This window comes from Ambystoma mexicanum, chromosome 9 (assembly GCF_040938575.1).
Source record: "Ambystoma mexicanum isolate Mex_15411 chromosome 9, UKY_AmexF1_1, whole genome shotgun sequence".
In the NCBI taxonomy this organism is placed as follows: Eukaryota; Metazoa; Chordata; class Amphibia; order Caudata; family Ambystomatidae; genus Ambystoma; species Ambystoma mexicanum.
Window position 1 is genome coordinate 1,315,507,469 of NC_090931.1, and position 23,690 is coordinate 1,315,531,158.

General features: G+C 48.0%; 1 protein-coding gene across 3 annotated transcripts in view; it reads left to right on the top strand.

Moving 5' to 3' along the window:
* HSPBAP1 (HSPB1 associated protein 1) overlaps nt 1-23,690 on the top strand; it is a 1,532,307-nt gene that overhangs the window by 754,913 nt on the left and 753,704 nt on the right. The window lies entirely within an intron of this gene.

Below are 23,690 nucleotides of genomic sequence, written 5' to 3' on the forward strand. Positions count from 1 at the left end.
AGATGGGACCTCATTCTATATCAAATATCCAAAACAAAATGATAAAATAAACAATAATTCACAACGTCACTGTTTAAAGTTCAAATCATGAATGTGTGATCATGTGAGATAAGAAGGGGCCAAGCTTGAAGTTACAATACGTGGTAGCTTCTGGAAATGCAAATGGTCTTTTTTTATGGTAAGGTTTTGAGTTTGTTTGAGAACTTAATGCAAAAAACATAGTTTTAAACGCTGCAAATGACGAACAGGAAATTCCAATATGCATGCATATTTTTGTAATGTTCCAGGTTAAAGTCGCAGGCCGGCCTAGATAGGACTGTCTTGAGCTCGATCTGAAGGTTTGAGCCAAAGCAGGGGGCCCTGCCTGCTGCCCCTCCCACTCGATGTTGGCACAAAACCTGAACCTCTGCCTCCCCCCAAATTACCACATCTTGCAGCAGCTCTCCTGTCCCTGCTCCCACCTCTTTAAGCAGGACGCCCCTCACCTTTAAGTTTGGGCAAACAAAATGAAACTGCAAAGAAAGACCTGAGCCCCTACCTCTCTCTCCCCACTACATTAATGTTGCCATTGCCACTCTGCCACCTTTCTCCAATTAGCAGTGGTAGAAACGGATGACTGTTCTCTCTCACCCCGCTTGAAATGTATATATATGTATGCACACAAAAATATGTATGCACACTATTGCTGAAAGGAAATCTGCTAATCCGACCCCCTTTTCATAAATTCTCCATGCCAAAATTATAGTGCAAAGATTTGGCTTTGCTGACATAGCCTACTGGCATCTTCAGCCCCAGCTCTGCAGCAGCACAGGGCATGATTAAAGTTCACATGTGCATTCCCGACAGATGCTGGAACACAAAGTTCCTGCAGGTAGAGGTGGCTTTTTAATCTTCTGCACCTTCGTGCTTAACTATAATAATTCTATGCTTTGGGTGACATTGTGACTGATAAAAACACACAATTATAAAACAGCAGTTTGATGTCACACTAGTGTTAGCTCTGTGAGCAGGGCTCCACTATGACAGTGCTGATATGGACTGGTGTCTGCTGTGTCTTTCTCCACAACCTCTAGATGGAGCAGTGACCAGGATGCTTCCCCTTGATTCCCCAGAGGAATGGCAACACCTTCCTCCAGGGCATAGGAACGTACCCCGGCAGACTCCTGGGAACTGGTGCTTGAAAGGCAGCCCAGACATAAAAGCCATTCTCACATCAGGGTGCTAATCTCTGGCACCCATTTGAAGTCAGCAGGCATGGCAAGGGATTGTAGTAAGAGTAACTAGAAGGGGGAGGTAGGCAGAGAGAATGATTCGGTCATCTTGATTTGTTACGGCTCTCTAACTTTTCTTGACACCCCCCATTTCCAGAAGTCAAGGAACTCTGAGCGTTATGTCAGGAGACAAAGGGCACGTGTTAAAACAGCCTGCATTTGGAGGATATCTGTGATATTTTTTAGGCAAAAAAAACAAATTGAAAAATTACCACATTTTTTTGAACGAAAAGCGAAAATGACCCTTCGCTTTTTTTAATTTTTATTTTTGTATAATGTGGGGGGAGTCCCCTCTCTACCTTAACTTATATCCTTACCCCAACCCACCACCTATTACTTACCATACATATACCAAAATACCTACTATTTTCGGTCAAATAAATTAGGTCATTTCTCATATTATTTGTATGTATTCAGCGTTTGGATCCCTTACACCAGGCTTTCTTTCGATTCATACCCTTTTACGTTTTTCCTTTATAAGGAGAAACATTTCCCTCCTTCATTGAATCATCTTTAAACTTACAAGAAGGGTTCACTGCACCTCTGTTGGGGATACAGCCTATTCCAAAGTCCATGCCAAGGAGGTGAAGACTTGAGGCATCCAAGGCAGAGTCGAGCTCTGTCCCGTAACCATCCCATGGATGAACTGCTGTAGACCAAGACCTACCTTTCCACTGGCTGTGGCACAGTAGACGCAATGCCGCACTGAAGGTGGAGGACTCCCTGTAGGTGCCAGCCAACCTCCTTGGGTGGAAGAAGAAAACTAGGGGACTAATCTTATCACTGGATTCCCGGGATTGGGCCTCCCAGCAATGCAGAAATCAAAGAGCTGCTCTGGTCTTGGTTCGTAAATGGAACTACACTGACTCAGAATCGCCTGCCTGTTTCATGCTTCTTCGTGCAATTGCTGCTTGTGAACCGCCCCATGTGTTGGACTGAGTCGCCCAGTCCAATCTGACCCCAAATCATGTCATCAGAAAGCAACTTGAATCCTGGGTTGATAATTCTGAGCTGCAAGAACAAGACAAAACAGAATTTGAAGATGCCCTATCCCCTGTCCCATTTTGAAGGACCATTGGACTTCTAATCCCCCTCCTCTACCTTGTTCTTGGATGCATACCCTTTGAACATGACATTTTACCAATCTTGTGTACGTTTACACCGCTACTCATCTACCCAGAGTGTGTTTACACAAAAGTCTGTATTTTCTGTGTATTCCTTACAGGGGCTGGTTTTTGTTAGTAATGTTAGTTGTCTGCGTGTGTATTGTTTAATTAAGCCTATAATTGTATAGAAACGGATTGGACTTTTTTTTCTAGTCTTTGTACTATTGCTTTTTGGGTGGCAACTGTTATCAACTCACACCCCTCCTGAAGATATAGCCTGCCATTGGTCTATGCTACAAAAAGCAGTATATGATATATACCTTTCGTGCAGTGACTATTGTATCTTTATGAATGGGATAATTGCTGGTTTAGTAGTAGTGTGGGACTTAGTAGGCAGGTTAGCTACTATTCATCCCTGTTCTCCTGCAGAGCAGTAGTAATTTCGTGATACAGTTGGAGACATTATTCCAGGCCTGGGTTTTGTTTTGTGAAGGGTGTGGCAAATGGGTTCTGAATGCTGGGGGTGGTTTTTGTTTGTGGGTGGAGCGTAAGCATAATGCCAGTTGCGATTTCTTTCATTGTGGGGACACAAGTAGGCAAGGTGCTGGGTATTGGAGTTGGGTGGCGGGAGGCAGGGCGACTGGTAGAAGTGTTAGTGCCACACCATATCTCCATTTATTGGCTCTATCCATACTTTCTCTGGCTCCTGTGAAGGCATAATATAGTAGACACGGACAACTGACGTAAAAGGTTGGGATTAAAAGTTTTATTAAATAAATATTAATTTGGAAAAGGCCTATCTTGCCGTACTATATGGTAGGATTTCCCTACCTAAATGTAACTAATGATAGTCTGTATCAGGAAGTCCAAAGCGAATGTATGTTTATCTGTCCAAAACGTATGCTTGCCCTCAAATCTAATTCTATACAATGTGTAGGGATGTCGGCATCAAATGAAGTGTTCAAAATAAAAGTTCAGAACTTCTTCAAGCTCTAAGGTGGAAAAGGGGTTGCCCTTTCCCCAAGTCTCAAATAGTTCACTTTGCAAAAAGAGGGGTTCCCTTCTTCAAGCTTCCAACACAATTCCTTCAGATATTCAATGATAATAAAATAACTCATCCAGCTATCTGCTCAATCTTTTTCTCCTCCCCAATGCCTTGTCTAAAGTCTTGCCCTCACAAACTTTGCCCTTTATTATTTGTCTTTTTGGTTGTACGCTTTTTATGTTTGCGTCCATCACCTCTGCCATAACACTTCTCTGCTCTAACACGCCGCTACCCCCTGTCCTGGTCCTTCAACAGTCTTCCCCTTCACCTCCTAAGTTTCTCCTAATGCCTTATTCACCTCTTGGAAGATACCTAATTTACCCCTTGACTTCTGCCACCTCCTTTACTGTCTTCCTGGGGTTTCTCTGCTCCTTTACTTGCTTCAATACTTCATCTACTCCCTCTGCTTCACTTCTATCGCCTGTCCTTTCCTTATCAATCCATCAGCAATGGATTGATTGCTGTTTATTCTGCTCCCCTTCTCCCCTTCATACCAGTCTCTCAAACCACTTGAGAGTACACATCTCTTCCAACTTGTGCACCTTATTCACCTCTTTGGAGACTTTACTCAGTAGAAGTAGAAAGAGGAGGCGCAAGGGTGAAATGTGATGTATATCTTTCCTGCTATCCATCACCCTGCCCCCCCCCCAGCCTTTGCAGCCTTTGCCTTCTTTTCCTGACAGTAATATACCAGTATTACTGGTTATGCTTATAAGACTCCACAACACCTACAATCCCTATTTTTCACTTGCTTGACTAAGTACTGAGACAAGGAGGAAACAACATAGTGGAGGAAAGATTACACATAGGAACCAATGTACCATGAGTTCCTATGGACAGCCTCCATTTTGTCCCACTAATAGGCAGGGTCAGGCAATCGAGCACAACCAGACACACCTAACGTCAATGAACTCTGGCTTGGAGTATAAAGGCAGCAGTCGGAAATAGCATCTTGAACGATATGGACCTCCAGAGAGGACCTGGGGGAGCCCAGAAGCAGGACGCAGCAGAGGAAGCTGTGGAGAGTGTCCAGAGGAGAAAAGAGGGACATGGTGCTGAACCAGTGCCTGTGTGGGGCTACAGCACAGCTGAGAAACTGTGTCTCCCAAAGGCCAAAGAAGGCAGACTGTAGCCTGCTGGCTGTGTCCACTGCAATACTGGTTTCCCCTGTGCATGTGAATTGAAGCCCAGGTACTTGAGTGGTAGGTGATGAGACCCTGACCTCGACCCCGAAATCCCAGGGAGTTGACTACCAGCGCTGCGCTATCCAGGTGAGTCTCATGACCAGAGGAAGAGAGGAACCCAGTATGCGTGTGTGTGGCTGGAACCTAATGAATAACCTAATCAATATCCACATCCTATATAGATCCCCCGCTCTCCCAGCAGACTTCCAAGAGCACCTCTCCCATAGACTCAGCAACAACATCAAAAAATCCTCCAAAATCCTCCTATTAGGAGACCTAAAACTAGGATCAAATGATCCCAAGGACAAACACTCTTAGCTAAAGAACTCGGAGACCTAGGATTCTCCCAAAGAGTCACCACCCACTCCAAAGGCCGCACCCTTCACTGGGTCATGGATCACAGCTGCACTTCCATCATCACCTCAAACACCGCTCTCCCATGGACGGACCACACCTGCATAGAATTCACTATCCCCACCAACCCCTCCCTAAGATTACTACCCACGCTCCACCCGCCATAACAAGAAGCTCCAAAAAACTCAGCGCAGAAAATCTGAGACCCTACCTTCAAAACCCTAACCTAGCACCACCGTTCTCTCAAGACTCAAATATACTATCAGCAATCTTTAATGATACTCTCACCGATGCCATAAACTCTATAGCCCCATTAAAAAGAAAAAAAGAAAAAATAATTTCACTGCAACTCTTGGTTCTTGGATGAATTCCAAACCCTCCGAGCACAAAAGCGCCAGTCACTAAAAACATGGCAAGCGGATCCCACTGACCTAAACAAGACCCTCTTCAAACAAATAGCCCTCTTAATAGCAAAATCTAACTCTTTCAACCACAGGATCTCAAAGGCCAACTCCCAAGCGAAAGAATTATTTGCAATCTTCAGCGAACTTGTCACTCCCCCAGCTACCGCAGACGAAATAAAGACAAAGCCTGGTGCACGAGCATCCAGTCCGCCATGCTTAACAAAATAAAACTCCTCCAAAACAAAATTCAAAACCATTACAAAGCCCTCCCGAACCCAAAAACTAACAGCCCCACACCTGATAAGGCTACTATTTTAAACCATGCCTGTAACGCTCACCTGATTCTCGCAGAGGCGCCGGTCTTGACTGGGCGACTACCGTATCTTCAAAAGTGATGTGTAGCACCCGGTTGGCTCTTTGGGCTGGACCTCTGTGCGCTGTATGCCTGACTCGAAGAGTAAGATGTCTGCAGATAGAAAATATGGGATTAATGAACTGGGGTTATTGGGGTGTCCCTATCTCTTTCCTTTTCTCCTCTCCTGTAGAACCCCAAAGGTTAACGCTCTCACCTTAGGTAAGTGAATGCCGAGCTCTCCATCTGCCTCGGGGCAGGGTGCTGTAACCAGTTTCTTCACTGGATAGGTAGCGCAGGCCTCTTGACTTCAGAGGACTGCTGTCCGTCGTTTACTTCACGAACGGTGAGTTCCGAGTATTTCAAATGTCTTTAAAAGTCTTTTGTAATGCTGTCTCTTATTTTGCAGGGTTCCGGCGATGGCGGTTGACTGGCTGAAGTGAGTTGAGGATGGACCCGTATGCGGAATAGAAGGGCCTGGAAGCGCGTAAGTAAGCGCTTGTTGCTTGCTTCACGATGCGCACTAACTGTCCTTTTATTTTGCAGGTACCGGTTCGGAGCTGCTGAAGGATGTCGGAATGCCCACTGAGTTCGGCGTGGATGGAGTAATGGCACGTGAGTATTTAACGTTACCCAATGTCTTTAAACGCACCTTCTTTTGTCTTACAGATGCGGGATGCAGCGCCGAAGGCCTCCGGAGCGTGCAAAGGGTTGGTAAGCTTTTGTCTTTCAGATGCCGGAATGCAGTGCGATGACCTCCGGAGCGCGTGAAGAGTAGGTAAGCCTTTGTCTTTCAGATGCAGGAATGCTGCGCGAGGCGTTGATGACAGCCGATGGACCAGGTAAGAGATGCGCTGTCACTGAAGACCGTAGTGCTAACCTGTTCTTTCTTGTCTTTATAGATGTTGCTGAAGACTGGATTCAGGATGGTAAGCCTTTTCCCTTTAGGCCCAGGATCAGATGCAGAAGACACGATGAGCGTTCTGCTGCAGAGGATGCAGAATAACGCAAAGCAAGATTCATCCATCGGGTGTGGTTTAAATAGCCTCCTGTAGTGCTTAAGTGTCTTCTTCCACAGCCTTGCCTAGGTAAGAAAAGAGTTCCTGCCTTCCAGAAGAGTTCCAGTGTTCTGAGCCTAGGGAGTGGCTCCTGCCCCACCCAACAGGAAAAGTAGTCCCAAACAGAAGAGGATCAGAGACTCATACTGGCAGGTCAGTAAGCAGCATGGTCTGCTGCAGGTAAATCCACCCAAGCATTATGAGCCCGGCGCTTGCAGCGCTGGGACTGGACATATTTATGAGCCTGGCGCCACTGGCGCCAGGACAGGGTCCAAAAGGTCCCAATTGGGACTGATTGGCTCTCGGAACCTGGGTTATGGGTCTGCTTCCAAGGGAGTTGGGTAAGTCCTGGCCTTTTGGAAGCAGAGATCATGACAATGCCCCATTCGCATTCAGAGACATCACGGTACCAGAGGCCCTTCATCTTATCAAAAACCTCAAACCATCTCTCTGTAAAGCAGACATCTGCCCTTCTGAAATCATCAAGGAATGTGCCAACGATCTAGCACCCCGTATCACTGCCTTCATCAATGCATGATTCCAAACAGGTATTGCCCCAAACACTCTTAAGGAAGCATGGGTGCGGCCTCTACTAAAAAAGGCCACACTTGACCCAGCACAACCGAACAACTACAGACCGATTACGACTGTCCCGTTCCTCTTGAAAATCCTGGACAAAGCAGCCCACAACCAGATCCAGTCATACATAGAAGCAAACTCCATACTAGGCAAAAGGCAATCTGGCTTCCGCGTCGGGCACGGAACAGAATCAGCCCTACTAGACCTTTAAAAACCAAATTTCACACATCATGGACAAAGGCAAACCCGCCCTGCTCCTTCTTCTTGACCTATCAGCAGCTTTCGACCTGGTAGATCACCAAACTCTCACCACCCACCTCACTCACGCAGCACACTTCTCTAAACAAGCAGCAACCTGGATCACATCCTTCCTCGAAGGTAGAGCCATGAAGGTCTACTCCGTCACTGCAAACGCAGACCCCACAACTATAAACTGCGGTGTCCCCCAAAGTTCGTGTACAGCCCCAACCCTATATAACCTCTTCACGAAACCCCTCTTCGACCTACTTGATTCCATGGGCGTTGCATATACCAACTATGCAGACGATACTCAAGTACTCATACCCCTATCTGGACTCTATCACCAAGACGCTAAGGCCCTCCACAACATCTATGCCACTATTCAAGCGTGGAAGGCACTTAATGGCCTCTGCCTAAACGGGGAGAAGAAATTCTCATCCTCGGCCAGAAAAACACTATAACAAAGCTTACCACCCAGTACGCCAACTTCAACATAGACAACTCAACCATCCCAGTCTCATCTTCCGTCAAAACTCTAGGGTTTCACATTGACGCAAATCTATCTATGAATAGACAAACCAGCGCCATAACCTCTGCATCAGCGCTCTGCATCAAACTCATCAACGCCATCAAACCCTACTTATCCGCACCCAACCGCCTAGCCATAGCCAGAGCAACCATAGGTGCCAAACTTGACTATTGTAACGCTCTCCTAGCTGGCACCTCCACCAAGAACATTCATAGACTGCAAACTACTCAAAACAATGCCCTAAGAGCCGCACTGAGCATCTCCAGAAGAGACCATATATCTCATGCCAAACATGAAGCACAGTGGCTTCAGGTCAAAGACCGCATTACCCTAAAAATCCTTAACATCACACATAGATGCATTAACAACACCGCTCCCACCTACTTAGCCGAAGCTATATCAAGAACCACCTCCACTCGCCCCACCAGAGCTCAGTACACCAACCAGCTACACATACCTCGCATCAAGAGTCACAGCTGGAGGGCTAGGCTTCTCCTACATTGCACCAAAATTATGGAACTCACTCCCTGCCACCCTCAGAGCTGAAACTTCCATCTCTGTCTTCCGCAACCACCTCAAGACCACTCTCCTCTACGAATAACGCAACCTCCTACCCTACCCTGTCTTGTATATTGTCTTGTATATTGTAACATAAACACAAATGTAATATAACTATATTATAAACCTGTATATATATTGCTCACTAGGTAACATATGTATGATTTGTGACCCTGTAACTAAGTTCTGTACAGTAACAAGTGCCACAATGTTCTCGGTCTGCTGTGCGCTATATAAATGTGAATAAAACAAAAAACAAAACAAACGGGAGAAGGAGTCATAAATTTAATGAAAGAGGAACGGCATTCTGGGACTTGCAGTGCGAGAGAACAGCTAATAAAGCAAAGTAATGCTGACCTTTAAAACTGTAATTTTGAAATACGTTTGATTACTAGGTTCGACCCTGGCAGAGGGAAATCTAGATAAAAAGATTTTGTTGAACCTTTGTGTATGAAACTGACACCCAGAGTCATTGTGGTAGAAGAGCAAAGTGTAACGAAGTTGAAAGTCGAAGTGGTCCTGCGGAGGTCTGTGAAAAATCCTTGCACAATCGAATGTCTTCGACATTAGGAAAGATCTGAGCCCAACCGAGGGAGACCTGGATTGCGAATAAAGCTTGGGGAAGGGGGAGCCCCTCTGGCATTGTGATTGAAAGGTCCGAGTCTGACTGAGGGAGACCTGTGCTTATTTGAGACTGTATTTGTACTTGGGGAAGCTAATTTGTACTCCTGCCTTGCTCTTCACCACTTCGGAGCCTGTCATGCTCCTCCCACAGCATTTGCTTTGCCCCCAGCCTCTTTTGGACCTTTACGTACCCTGCCAAGGTAAGCCTGGCCTTTGCAGACTTCTTCGCGCATGATGCGTATTTTCGGACATTTTCCTTTAAAAATGCCCATTATTACAAGTATGGCACGACGATTGCAGAAATGCAATATTTCTACCTGGAGGAAACCCATTTCCTGGGCTTCTTACTTTGTTTGTGCACTATGCACTATGGCCCATGTGTGCTTTAGGCCTTGTCATGGCCACAGGCCCCAGAAAACAAAAACCACACCACCTTTATTCCAGAGAACATCCTCATGTGCTGACTCATCGGGTGTGGCAGAGTGTGGCGGGCAGGCTGAAACTGGTGGGCGTGGCTTCAGAAGCTCAGCTATATAAGCTGCTCCATCCTTATGGCTGGTGCTTAGCGTTACCGTGCACTCGCGTGCAACGTGATGCTGACCGCTGCTTGGACCAGTTTACTTACCTTTGAAACCAGGCGTCCTCCTGCATACTCACCTCCAGGAAACCGGTGCTTCATCGCTGCATCTGCAGACTCATCTCCTGACATCCAGTGATCTTGATCCCGACGCCGCAGCACTGCACTCCGCATCCACGAACTCGGACCCTGTGAAGAAGAAGAAAGACAAGGTTAGAACATCCGACCTAGGGCTGTGCCACGTTTGAACCATGCGTGCCCCCAGTTAACAATTTACCAGCTACTGTACCGCTACAGCTTCGTTCCTCATTTCCTCCGGCTGCCGCCTCGAGCTCTGCAGCTTCTGCAGGGCCGGCAACATCACCTCCAAGGGAAGAAAGGAAAATAGCAAACATCAAAAGTGGAACGGACAGCAATACAAGACAACAAACTTTACAATACAACAAAAACAGACGAGGGAAGACAAGGGCAAACAGGAACACTTACCTGAAGTATATTGGCTTAGTCGCAGCAGGACTGAACTACCACGTGCAAGGGACCAGTGAAGTAACTCAGTCCAGATCATACAAGCACCCCTGCCAGAAGCAGCAGGAGGGAGTGCTCGCCAAAACTAATCAACAGGTGAGCTTTCCAGGGACAGCGCATCCCACGGGTACCACGGTTGGGGAGAAGGGTTATGGAAGGGGATCAGGCGCACAAGCTGGCATACTCACGCCCCCTATTCTTCATGTAGGAGCAGTCCCGAGCAGCATCACCTATTACCACCAGTCCCCACATAAGTGCAGAGGGCGAAGTCGGACCCGAGCGACCGCACCCCCGGGAGGGCTGCAACCGTGCCCCAACGACTCCGCAGAGACCAGGGGAGCGTAACACTGTGTTGTTTCTTCACTGCTTCTTTGTTGTGTGACCTGGCCCGACTCCCCCTCTCATTGGTTGTCTTGTCATGTTAAGCCAATCAGCCGAACCGGGAGGTGGCAGCCGGCACCAGACCATGGAGGCCCACACAAAGGCCCCTGTCGGCTACCTGCCGCTCCAGGTACGCTACCCACCCCCCTGCTCTCCTGTGTTGTATGCCTCTCTCCCCTTCTAATGCCATGTCCTCTATCTTCATATACCCCTCTCCCAGCCTAATAGTACCCTTATTAACATTTTGCATCTGTGTGTTGCTGCCGCCCTGCAACCTGGGGTAGGCACCATGTATATGCCTTTGCTGGACCTTGCATCTGTGTGCTGCTGCCGCCCTGCAACCTGGGGTAGGCACCATGTATATGCCTTTGCTGGACCTTGCATCTGTGTGATGCTACCGACCTGCAACATGGGGTAGGCACCATGTATATGTCCTTTTGCTGGACGTTTGCATTTGTGTGTTGCTGCCGCCCTGTAACATGGGGTAGGCACTATGTATATGCCTTTGCTGGACTTTTGCATCTGTGTGTTGCTTCCGCCCTGCAACTTTGGGCCAGGCTCAATGGATGTAATCACCTTGCACATCTCCTTTGCACTTTGCGTATGTTGTATTACCTTTGCTTGTCTACAATGCTGTAATTCGCTTCCTTTCTGTAACCCGAAGCACTGTAACTAATCTTTCAAGCGTAAGTGCCTAGTAACCTCAGGGTTTTGCACGCTATACAAATAAACAAACAAACCAACCCCCTGAGCTGTAATTTGAGAGGTCTGAGCCTGGTTTAGGGAGACCTGGGTTGAACAGTGAATTGAACTGAAACTTCGTCGTGGAAGGCCAAGTGTGCACTGATCTATGATCTGAACTGCATCTCGAGTGTCTAGAGGCTGCGTGACACACGCAGCCTAAGTGGGCCACCTTACCCCGTAAGGTTAAACGCGGGAAAGAGACTTTGCTCGGAGACACTGACATATATTTTTTCCTTTTGTGAATTTACATTTCCTTCTTCACATTTATTATTTTAGAGCAAGAGCAGGCATTTAATTTTATGACACTTTTATTCGACTAAAGACTGATTAGAACTGTGCTTTCATTGATTTGATGGTCGAGACTACTCCCATCTTAGATATAGGGCTAGATGGGAGTTTTCCTACCCCATCCAAATATTTTCAATAAAGGTTTTGAAAACTTGCAGCCCTTGTATATGTCATACATCTGATACCATGAGTCTCTCACAGAGCTCACAAGTATTATCTGGATTTGCTTGTGAAGTACTGGCAGAACTTTTGTTGGAACACTGACATTTTGTTTGGGTACGTTTGCCCAGAGCACTACCCCACCAAGGAGAAGAAAAATGTTGACAACTTTCCATTTAATTTAGACACTATTATGACCACACCTATGCACGCTTGTTAATAAACCGTTTGTCAACTCCATTCATGTGTCTGGCCTGAGTGACAAGTCTAGTGATGTTGTCACTTCTTCCCTGAATGGAAACTTCCTTTATGTGGTAGGGAAAGGCACCTGACTCTGACCCTGTGGGTGGCTATCTGCGGGTGGACCACATGAGGGAAAACAACCCTCAGGGAGGTAGAGTAAACTCGCTAGGTCAATACAGATTCCCCTTTTCCTTTGCCTCTGGTAACACCCACTTGCCCCCCATTCCTGTATTGCATATTGTGATATAGGTGTAGAACCTTCAGTCTTGACTTACATTCCTCTTCTCTTAATACCACGAAGATGATAAAGAGGATTGGAGTAATGAAGATCACTAAAAGTGGAAAGCAAACACGTTCTTGTTGTTGGAAAAGGTTATCAGATGCCAGGACGTTTTAATGCACCACACCTGGAGCGAAAGAACGACTCACTTCTCCAGACATTGGTTGGGACACTGAAGGAGAGCAGGCTGCAGTATGGAGTGGATAAGCAGCTGGAAGTGCTGTCTAGGGAAGTCGAGCAGTGGAGTGTCAAGTGTCAAAGGAGGCAAAGCGGGAACTGGTGAGCTGATGGGATGCTCTGCTAGCCAACCAGAAGTGAGAACCGTGAGATGCGAAAGACGCTGAAGCCATCAACTGAGACCGGTAAGCCCAGATAGAGGATAGAACACAGGGGCGCTTCATAGCAGATGCCACGTACCGCTGATGAACCTGGTAAGCCCACACAAGGGACTTGGGAGACCGGGAAAACTGAGCAAAGAGGCTAAGTCTCTTGAAAAGGGGTAATTGACCCAATATATGAAAAGAATAGTTAAAATCTTGGAACTGGATAAAAGAGAAAGTGATTGCTGATCGAAGTGTGAATCCACGACTTGCACCCAAATACAGAGCCAAATAAAAAAGTCCTGGCAGGAGAGTAAACCAGCCCTATGGCGAGTCTGGGACACTCGGGCATATTGCTGAACTTGGGAAAAGGAGAACCAGCCTCTCAAATGTGAAATTTGTGACCTGTGGAAAAGCTAAGAAAGATCAGGGCAGAGATACACTCCTTGAGCCTGTGAATTGCGGAACAGTGAAAACCTTGAAAAGAAGAATTCTCCAGCAGGGGGTCTGGCATGGATTCACATGCTCATGAATATTCCCCGTCGTCCGGTTGGGAATCCTCGGTAAAAGAAAAAACAGTTTCACTTTCACTTAAAGACTGTACTTCTCCTATAAACCAATCACTGTCGTCTGGGTCATACTGCCCTCATCCAATGACAGTCCTGTCCCTAAGCCCCTCCTCTGGCAGCCATCTTCAGATTTTTACTGCATGCTTCAGTGTTGGGAGTCCTCGCGTTTGCTCTCCTGGGCTATTTTTGTTTTTTTGTGTTTTTGACAGAAAAAGTTCTATTATTGTTTAAAATTAGCCTGTGTGCTCTTTTCTTCACCCGCCGACAGGGGGGATCCATTGTCGGTGAAGTTTTGCATCCCTCAAGGGCGAAGATCAAAGATTCTACAAGGCCTTTGGGCCTACTTCGCGCCCTCCGACCATGACAGAGAAGGAGGGAAGGTCCCTCTTCAGGCCCTAGATCAAATGTGGGCGACAGAATATTTGTGGAAGACTAGTACCTGCAACGTCTCTACTGTCGGCACCCAGACCACAAGGAGGTAGATGTCATGATGCCTACCCCCAGGCATCCGGACCAAGCCCATCAGCCCTGGGAGCAGGCATCTAGACATTTAGTAAAACCTCAGCAGCCCCGGCTAGGGGCTATCTGGGTTCAGTCCTGGCGCCAGGCTCATAGTAGAAATCAGTCCTGGCGCCTAAGGCGTCAGGCTCATAGTCATTACTTACCTCAGGCAGACCATGCTGCAAATGACTCCAATCCAACATGAGGCCTGAAAGGGACTATTTTTCTACAGAGACTATTTTTTACTCGGGTGTGGTTCTAGGGACTTCTTACTTGGGACTACTTTTGAGGCTATTTAAACCACGCCCGACCAGGAACACACGCTTCGTGTTGTTCTCCATCCAGCAGCGTAACGCTCACCGTGCCTGCAGCCTGCATCCAGTCTTCTGCCACGCCCGCCTTGAATCCGGAGCTCCTAAAAACAAAGAGGAAAGAAAGGGACAAGGTTAGAAAACAAATTTATTCTATTCCACACCTGATTCTGGATCCATCTAGTCTCCGGACCTGTAAAGAACATCATTGCTGCAGCGCCGCGCCATACTCACCAGTCTTCACAGCATCCTTTGGGTTGGCGCTGCCTCCATCATTTCTTCGCCGAACTTCGGCACCTAGGAGACAAAAGAAAACCACAAGGTGAGCCGAGGGAACCAACAAATATAATTCTTACCACCATAGACTTACCTGATTTACCACCGGAGGCATCCTTTTGTGACTCTCCATATTTTCACGTGCCGCATCTGTAAAGAGAGACAAAACAACACATTTTCCACGTGCAACATTTACCGGACAGCGCCGGGTAATACAGACTCTTACCTGAGCGCCACCAGCTGCCACAAGAGCATCTTTTCACGAGCCAGCTGCAAGACAAGAAAGGAAGGGGGGAACAAGAGTGAACATCGGACATATTGAACTCTATGAACTTAATACTTACTGGTCCTCACCAGGAATCTGAGTCAATACTCTCCGGAACTCTCCCGAGCCTTCAAACCAGTGAAGTAACTGGAATCGACGCGCCCCTGCAAATCCACGCAGGATGGAGAGCTAATCTTTCAAGAATATAAGGAGAATATTTCTACGGGTTAAGCAGATAAGATTAGGAGGGCAGATCCAGTCAGTCATCACTGCACTATGCATCACGTGGGTGGAGACCGCAGCTGTCCGGGTCCGACCGACGCCCCTGTGGGAGCCAGGTGAGCGTAACAGTAGAGTGCGTGATATGCCTCGATTTCTCCAAAAAAGGAGGACAGGCGTACAAGGCTGGCGGCATGGCTTAATGCCAAGTCCTCTGAACCGTGCTCGGAACAGGGTCAGGCCTCACGCAGGACTGGCCGGTCTGAGGAGCAGTCTACAAAGTCCTTTGAGGGCACCTCATCCGTGGGGGCCCAAGATAAGGCCAAGAGCCAAAAGTCCAAGTCCACTGGGTTCACCATGGAAGCGTGGATAGGGTGCAATCAGCATCACCTTCCACCTCCGTTGCCAGCCTACCGTCGAGCTCCTTTTCAAAGAGGAAGTCATCTACCCCGGATAAACTATGTGAGAAATCCAAGCAGCCCAAACAGGCTCAACTGGGACAGGCAAAGACCTTGTCAGCGACCACAACTACTGCCACGGCAGCTATGGATGCTGATCCTGTAAGAGAGGCTCCCACGGCTCAGATAGTGTCCCTACCCCCAAGGCGTGACATCGCTGCAGTGGCAAAACAGACCTTCCAGACCGTTGCCCAAACCATGGAGGTCTGATCCACGGACAACGTTTCTCAGCCGAGGGACGACATCTTGGATATTCTGTCGACTCTACACACCTTGGTGTTGGAGATCCAGATGAGGATGCCTCCGGCTCTGGTACCTGTGGTCCCCCAGGTCCCCGATCAGCCACCAGCGAAGAAGAGAAACTGTCATCGGACACCCTCATTTCAGCCTCCTCTACCACTTCCGGTCCCTTCTCCCCAGACAAGGGTACAGGAATGGATACGGCCACGACGATGGATGGTGACAAGGATATCATCGCAGCAGACAGTGAATTGCCACATTTGGATGCTCCACATAGGGTGTCTCCACCAGATGAGGTGGGGTCTTTCCACTTCATGATCTCCAGAGCCTCTGAGCTATTCCAGCTGGTGCCTGAGAAAACCTAGGAGGGCTTCTTGTATCAGAGGTGCAAGGCCAAGAGGAAGACAATCATGGCAGTGCCCCGTCTGGATGATGTTTGGGAGGAGGGCCTGGCCCCCATGAAGAACATTGCATGGCTCCAGCCAAACTGAATAGGCAGGAGAAGAAATTTAGGGTGCGGACTCCGCACCCATGTGCCTGAGGTCATAGCCATTGCTGGTATCGGTGGCTGCGAGGGAACGTTCAGCCAACCCTGTCTTCGTTGTCTTCGATCCCTCCGGAGAACGAGGGGAAAAGAATGGAAGCCATGGGAAAGAAGGTGATTTACACTGCAGCATCCACAATCAAGGCAGCTAACGCACTGGCCAGGTACGACAGGGAATTGTAGTACAAGCTGGGGCCGATTCTGGAGTTCCTCCCCGACGATAAGAAGATGGTGGCAATCGCTCTCTTCCAGGAAGGAGAAGTGGTGTCGGATCACGTCATTGCAGTGGCATTGGACGTTGCCGACAGAGGCTTCTGATAAATGGGGATCAGTGTCTACCTTTGTCGACAAGGTTGGATGAAAGCCCCAAATTTCCGTCAGGAGGTTCAAGCAAAGGTGCTCGACATAACCTTCGATGGAGAGAATCTGTTTGGGAAGGTCCTCTTCGAATCCCTCTAGACCATCAAGGCGGATACAGAGACTGCCCATTCCCTGGGATGTCACCAGCAGCACCGCTCTTCTTTTAGCTCCTTCAGGGGAAAGTTGAGTAGGTGTAAAGCTCACCTGGTATCCACGGGGACGTCACTCAGCCTATTCTGACCTCTTACGACCTCAAACCCTTCCCTGGAATCTACTCGACTGGGGACTGGGCCTAAAACACAGGATTGGTAGAGTTGAACTCTGTTCTCTACATGCTTGAACCCATTCTTCCCCGGGGTCCAACCCTTCCCTTTGATCCACAGCTCACCTTGTTTTCTTGGAAAGTGTGCCCTCCGTCCTGCTTTTAGCGCAGGGGCGCGTTGATTGATGCGGGCTTGTTGCTGCCTAGTTACTTCACTGGCAAGAGTCCGACAGGTAAGTATAATGAGTCTTTTGAACAGTTCTCTAACTTCGTTCCTTTCCTTCCTTAGATGATGGCTGGCGTCCGGGGATGGCGACGTGCTGCTGAGATGAGTAGCGCTGAAGGTGAGTGAGAGCGAGGTGCGGGATGCGACCCTTTCGTATTTGTATTTAACTGCATTCTTTTTCTGTGTCTTTTAGGTGCCGTGACGTTTTCAGCGTGGATGCCAGTTATGAAGAAGAAATACGGTGAGTAAGCGCGGTAAGCAGCGCCTCTAGATTTTTCCACGCTAACCCGGAGTGTCTTTGCCCTCTTGCAGGTGGATGAGAAGTTCCGGAGACAGAGTTCCCCCAGAGCGGCTGGGATTCAGGTAAGCGTTTGAAGCTCGTACAGTCTTTAAAAATAAGTGAAGATTTGCTGAATGCTTACTAATGCCATTTTTCTGTTCTTTTCCCTTTTCCTTAGGAAGCAGCGTGCCGGGATGGGAATGACACCGCCGAAGATGCCAGCAGAACAGAATAAGCGATGAATGATGGGCAGAAGCGCCGCAAGGTAAGGCTGTTCCTAACTGTGATCTTGTTCTTGCAGGAGCTGAGCGCAGAAGATGCAGGCCTACTGGAGACCGATCCGAGCACAGTGAGTGTCACGCTGCAAGTGCAGAAAACACAAAGCATGTTTCTCAGCCTGGGCATGGCTTAAATAGTCTCTGGGTATCCCAGGTGTCTCTGGGCTGAACCACACCCAAAAGAATGCAGTTCTGGGAACCGAAATATGTTGGGGCATCCATCTTGTCCCCATCAATGCACTACAAGTCCAATCCCCAATGTTATCCTATGGGAGTGAGTGAGTCTGGTGCCACACGCACCAAGTCTGACTCCAAGTGGGTCTTTGGAGGGATGGATAGGTCCTTGAGGGCCATGTAGATGATCGTGGTCTGGCTCCAGCATGACATCTTGGAGGGCTGGGGACATGAGGGGCAAGAATCATGACAGCAGGTCTTCAGATGGGTTCTCCGCGTCGTACCGACAGCCTTCCAGATCTTCAATGCAGGAAGCCTACATAGGCCGTTCCCAGGCCTACGGTAGCGGAGGACAGCATCGCCACTGCCCCCAGGACAGTATGCCGCCGCCAAAGCGAGCCTGAACCGACCGGGACATCAGGTCCTCACTCGTGCACCCCCGTGGGAGGCTGTCTGGCGGGGTTCTTCAGTGACTGGAGTTTCAACGCAGGTGTCCGCAGATCCCTCCAGTTACCCGTCAGGAGCAGCACATCCCTCAGCTCCTGGAAGAGATACGGCCCATGCTGTAAAAAGGGACGCTAGCGCTAGTTCCTCAATGGCTCTGGAGTCTATTCCAGGAACTTTCTGGTCAGAAAGACAACAAAGGTCTGGAGGCCCATCCTAGACGTACAACGTCTGAACAAATACCTAAAGTCTCTAAAGTTCAGGATGGTCATGGTGCAACACCTGCTCGGCCAACTGGAAAAAGGAGACTTCTTGACGCCGTTGGACCTGGAGGATGCCTATTTCCGTGTCCATTCACAAGACACAGAAGTTTCTACACTTTGTGGTTCAGAACCAGCACTACCAGTTCAAGGTCTTACCTTTCGGCTTAAAGTTGGCCTCCAGAGTGTTCACGAAATGCTGGGTGCCAGTGGTGGCCCCTCTGCATCTACAGAGCATATACATATACCCATACCTGGACGACTGGCCGATTAGCACCCGCTCGCGTTAGCTGGCCGACGAACACACAGACGACCGTCCGGCTACCAGACTCAATATGGTGTCTTGCCTAGCATCGCCCCCGGAGCAGAGGCTAGCTACTGATGTAGTTGATGAAGACATCCATGGTGCCGGCCATCAAGTCCTTACTGGCATGATGTCGTCCTGCACCTCTGAAGGTTGCAGACACGACCCTGCAAGAATTCCTGGACGCTCACTGAATACGGGTGTCCGGAAGCTTCACGGACAAGTCTCTCTCAATGACGAGTTCCATGGGGCGATGGGATGGTGGGGTGTCCGCTCCAACATCGCCGAAAGCACAGGTTTTCAAAACCCTCTCCATACCACTAGACGGTCACCCACGGATGCCTCCTTAGAAGGCTGAGGAGCGGACACCTGCACGCCAGAGGCCTGTGGCTACCGGAGGAGAAGGATCTTTATATCTGCATCCTGGAGCTACGGGCAGTGTTCTGGACGCTCAAGTCGTTCCTACTGTCTCTAAAAGGCAAGTTGGTGAGGATCTTCACGGACAACACCACCATGTTCTACATCAGGAAGCAAGTGGGCACTCAAACCCCGGCACTCTACAAAGAAGCGCAGGATTTGTGACGGTGAGCTGTCAGACAGGGGATGTTCCTCGTCCCTCTCCACCTGGCAGGAGTCAAGAACACCATCGCAGACTTCCTCAGCAGGGAACTGCGCTCCTACCACGACTGGGAGATTCGTTGTGATTAGGTGGACTGCCTATTCCTCAAGTGGGGCAGGCTTCAGAAGTTTGCCAGCAGATTCCCCCCACCGAGGGGACCGTGGGAAGGGCTGTTTCTGTACGCATTTGCTCCATTCCCACTCCTACTATGAGTCATCAACACACTCCGTGTCCATACAAGATGATACTCATTGCCCCGGCATGGCCGAGGCAGATTTGGTATCCGGACCTTCTCAGCCTGTCAGCGTTGTGTCCGGTGGTTCCGGATCGTCTCACCAGAGGAGGCGCATTCCTTCATCACGACTCAGGATCGCTGAACCTGAGGGCTTGGCTTCTGCAGCCCTAGAGTTTGGAGGCTATGAGTTGCCTGCAGACTGCAGGGAGGTCCTCGCCAAGGCCAGGGCGTCATCGACCTTGAAGTGCTACAGTCACAAGTGGAAGCATTTCGCTATGTAGTGCTAGTCTCGAAACACTACCCCTCTGAGAGTCACGGCCCGCATATCCTCCCATACTTGCTATCTTTGGCCAATGCCAGACAAATGCACGCCTCTGTCAAGGTACATCTGACGGCTATCTCTCGCTACACCAGGTCTCCAGGAAGGTTCTCACTTTGGTCCCACCAACTCGTCAAGGAATTTCTCAAAGGAGTTTTTCAATCTTTCTTGCCAGTGAAGGCTCCTGCCCCGGGGTGGGAGCTCAAGGTGGTTCTGATGAGACTGATGGGGGGGGCCCCTTCAAGCCTATGCATCAGGCCCCACTCAAGTTCCTCTTGCGGAATACGGCTTTCCTTGTGGCCATCGCCTCTGCCATGATGGTAGGTGAGATCCAGGCCCTATCCTGCATGCAACCGTACTTGACTTTGCACGACTCGAGGATGGTGCTGCGTACACACCCATCGTTGATGCTGCAGGTTCCGTCGTAATTTCACCTAAACAAACTTTTGGTGTTGCCTGCATTGCATTCGCTGGACGTCGCTCGTGCCCTGAAGTTCTACGTGACACGCACAAAGAGTTTTCAGAATACCTTACAACTATTTGTGAACTTTGGTCCTGTGAACCAGAAGGCTTTGTCCAGGCTTCCATTTCGAGGTGGCTGCATCACACACTGTCATCGGTTGGCAAACTGACCGCTGCCCGGCCGTCCGAGAGCCCACTCAACCAGAGTGATCGCTGCAACGACAGCGTTCCTGTCCGGTGTGCCCCCACTGGACATCTGCAGGGCTGCTGCATGGAGGCCCATGCACACCTTCACGAAGTTATACTGCGTCAACAGGGATTACAGAGAGGAGTCTAGAATAAGCCAAGCATTGCTACACAACCTGTTCGCTTGAGGTGAGACTGTTCCGAAGGTAAGAATGAAATGCTTCTGTTGAGCCTGACCACCTAACGTGGTTGTGAAATGTTGTACTGCTATCTATTCGTTATTCATGAGCATGTAAATCCATGCCAGACCACATGCTGCAGAATGTTTAAGTTACTTACCTGTGACTGTTGTTCTCAAAGCATGGGTCTGGTATGGATTCACATGCAAACCCTCCCTCTGACCACTCTGTGGCTCTTTTTGGTCATACTGCCACTTTACGTGTTTACCAAATCTGAAGATGTCTGCCAGAGGAGCAGCTCAGGGAGAGCACTATCATTGGATGGGGGCAGTATGACCCAGAGGACAGCGATTGGTTTAGAGGAAAAATTCAGTTTTTAGTTGAAAATGAAACTGTTCTTTCTTTTACCAAGGATTCCCAGCCTGACAACGGGGACTATTCATGATCATGTGAATCCATGCTGGAGAATAATAGTTACAGGTGAGTAACTTAAACCGTATACTCCTTCAGATTGGGGAATGGTATAACCTGGAGTTGATAAGTGTGTAAACTGGAGAAAACTCAGGGGAAGAGTCATCCACTTTGAGATTGTGGAGTATACTGATGTGATATTGAAAAGCTGGAGAAATCAAGGGGAAGGGAAGGCCCACTTTTCTGGTGGAACTTTATTGGTGTCTTTTACACTTTAAAACTGTGTTTGGAACTTTGGAAAGAAGCTCCAGGTGTTCATCTAAAAGATATCCCACTTCACGTTTTGTTAGGTTTAGTGTATGAGGGTCAGCTCAAGGTTTTGGACATAGGACAGAGAACTTTGTTTTGGACATTCTGACTCAGATGTTCCTTTGTTTTGGTGAGGTAGGGAAACCCCTCCTAGAGTTGGGGATAGGTAGGATTTCCCCAAACCCCTCTTTTCTCTGATCGATAAGTCTTTACCCAACACCACAACTGCCACTGTGTCCGAGTCTTACTCTTGATCCCTTACACCTGTTTGTCGATCAATGTACTCTGTGTGACTTTGAGTAAAAGACCTTGAGCTTTCGCTATTCCTGTTTTTTGAGGCAATACTTTGGGCTGTCTTTTTTCAGCTCCCATGATCTATGTTCAATCATGAATACTTTGAGTGGCACACATTTTCATTTTCTAGCATTTTGGAAAATTGCGCTTTTCCCCCATTCCAAGTGGCACACATACATTGTTACATGGAGGGTGGGAGACATGGGGCTCTTTGTACAAAGCAACTAGCCATTGCCCAGTGTACTCCTTTGTTCTCAAAACAAAGCCTTCCTGACCAGGTTAGCAATTGAATTTGCCAGAGACAGAAAAACAGTGTTTCACTTCCAAACGTTTATGGCTCAATAGTGAGGTCACCTGAAGAATTGCATATACGGTCCTAAATGTACATATTTCTGTGCCTAATTTAAGGACCTCGGTTTTGTGAATGATTTTAATGATGGTAAATGTATGGACGTTGGTTTATTTGCGGATATAATTTGAATGTATTATTTTCTGGGAGTGCCAACACCATTTTAATTACTGTACTACCAGTATAGTTTTTCAAAAATAACTGCAAAATATCTACAAAATGTTCTCTCTGCATTGTACAACCATAGCGACAAAAGCATTTCTAAAAAGACAGAATAAACCTCAGGGTTTGGGTGCAACACTCATTATTTGTTTGGGCGGTGACGTGTCGCTGCAACAACTGTGAGCTGAATCTATTGCATTAGAGTAAATATATTAAGGAATGGCATATGAGGAGGGGGACACGGCGCCTGTAGGTGTCGTTTGCTTATTTTTCCACCCATTGACTGCCCATGGCCATGCTAATCCCTATGGCTATTTCCACCCAGTTCCTGCCCGCCGCCCAAAACAACTCCTCATGGGAACTCATGTAGCTTTAATCAAGCTTTACCATGAAAATGTACACTTAAAGTGCCTGCCAGTGTTTTATCAAGGCAGTCTTCTGAGAGTTAATGACTTAATTGGAGTTGTAAACCCACTGCTGGTGTAATTAAAATATCTTACCTGGTTTGCCTTAAGCCTCTTGATTTATAAGCACTCTGTATGTTCATCACTGAAGCCCTGTTAAAAATGAGCATTGGCAAAGTGTGATGAAATGGATTGTGCCTCATAGGAATACGTGTGAGTAGGGGCAAAATGGCCCACTCAACCCTCACACTTCTTCAACCCAAAACACTTGCAATCATAAAGGCAAAACAGGGGCAATAAAGAGATGTACATCTGCCTTTTGTGGTAACGCGGGCCAAGGGAAGGCTATCCTCTTAAGAGGGGTGTGAAGGTGAACCAACAATGACCCAAAAAACACAGTATCACAGTAATGGCCAATCAATGCTCTATAAAAATAGAAGCACTTTAAAAAAAACATACCATATGCACGTAGAACAAAGAGATTACTATAAAAAAAACATTCTGCAAAGGAAATGTAAGGAAGGCATGGTATCAAACAGTGTAGACAGACACAAGTGATCACAGTTCAAGGGTGTTTATTGAACTTCATTGGGTTGATTGAACGCCTATTTAATCCTAAATCTAAAGATGGGAGCAAGCTACAACCACCAAATAATAATAACGCAGTCCTAGTGGAGTCTCTCAAAATAAAAGGGCCTATGCTAATAAACCTATTGCCAATCCTTACTTCTAAATACAAATAGTGTGGGACAACAATGTATGCAAAATGAAAAGTGTTCAAGAAATGAAATGTCAGGACAGTTGAGCAATTGACTTCCCTTCTCCAAGTTTTCAGCACGGACAAGGCGGCACACTCGAGCTTCGCACACACGCTGGCTTCTCTGCCACGAGTATACAGTTGAAAGCATAGGTATCGGAGGCCTTCTGCGCCAAAGTCTCTTTCCAAAGAAAAGTCTCTTTCTGCAGAGA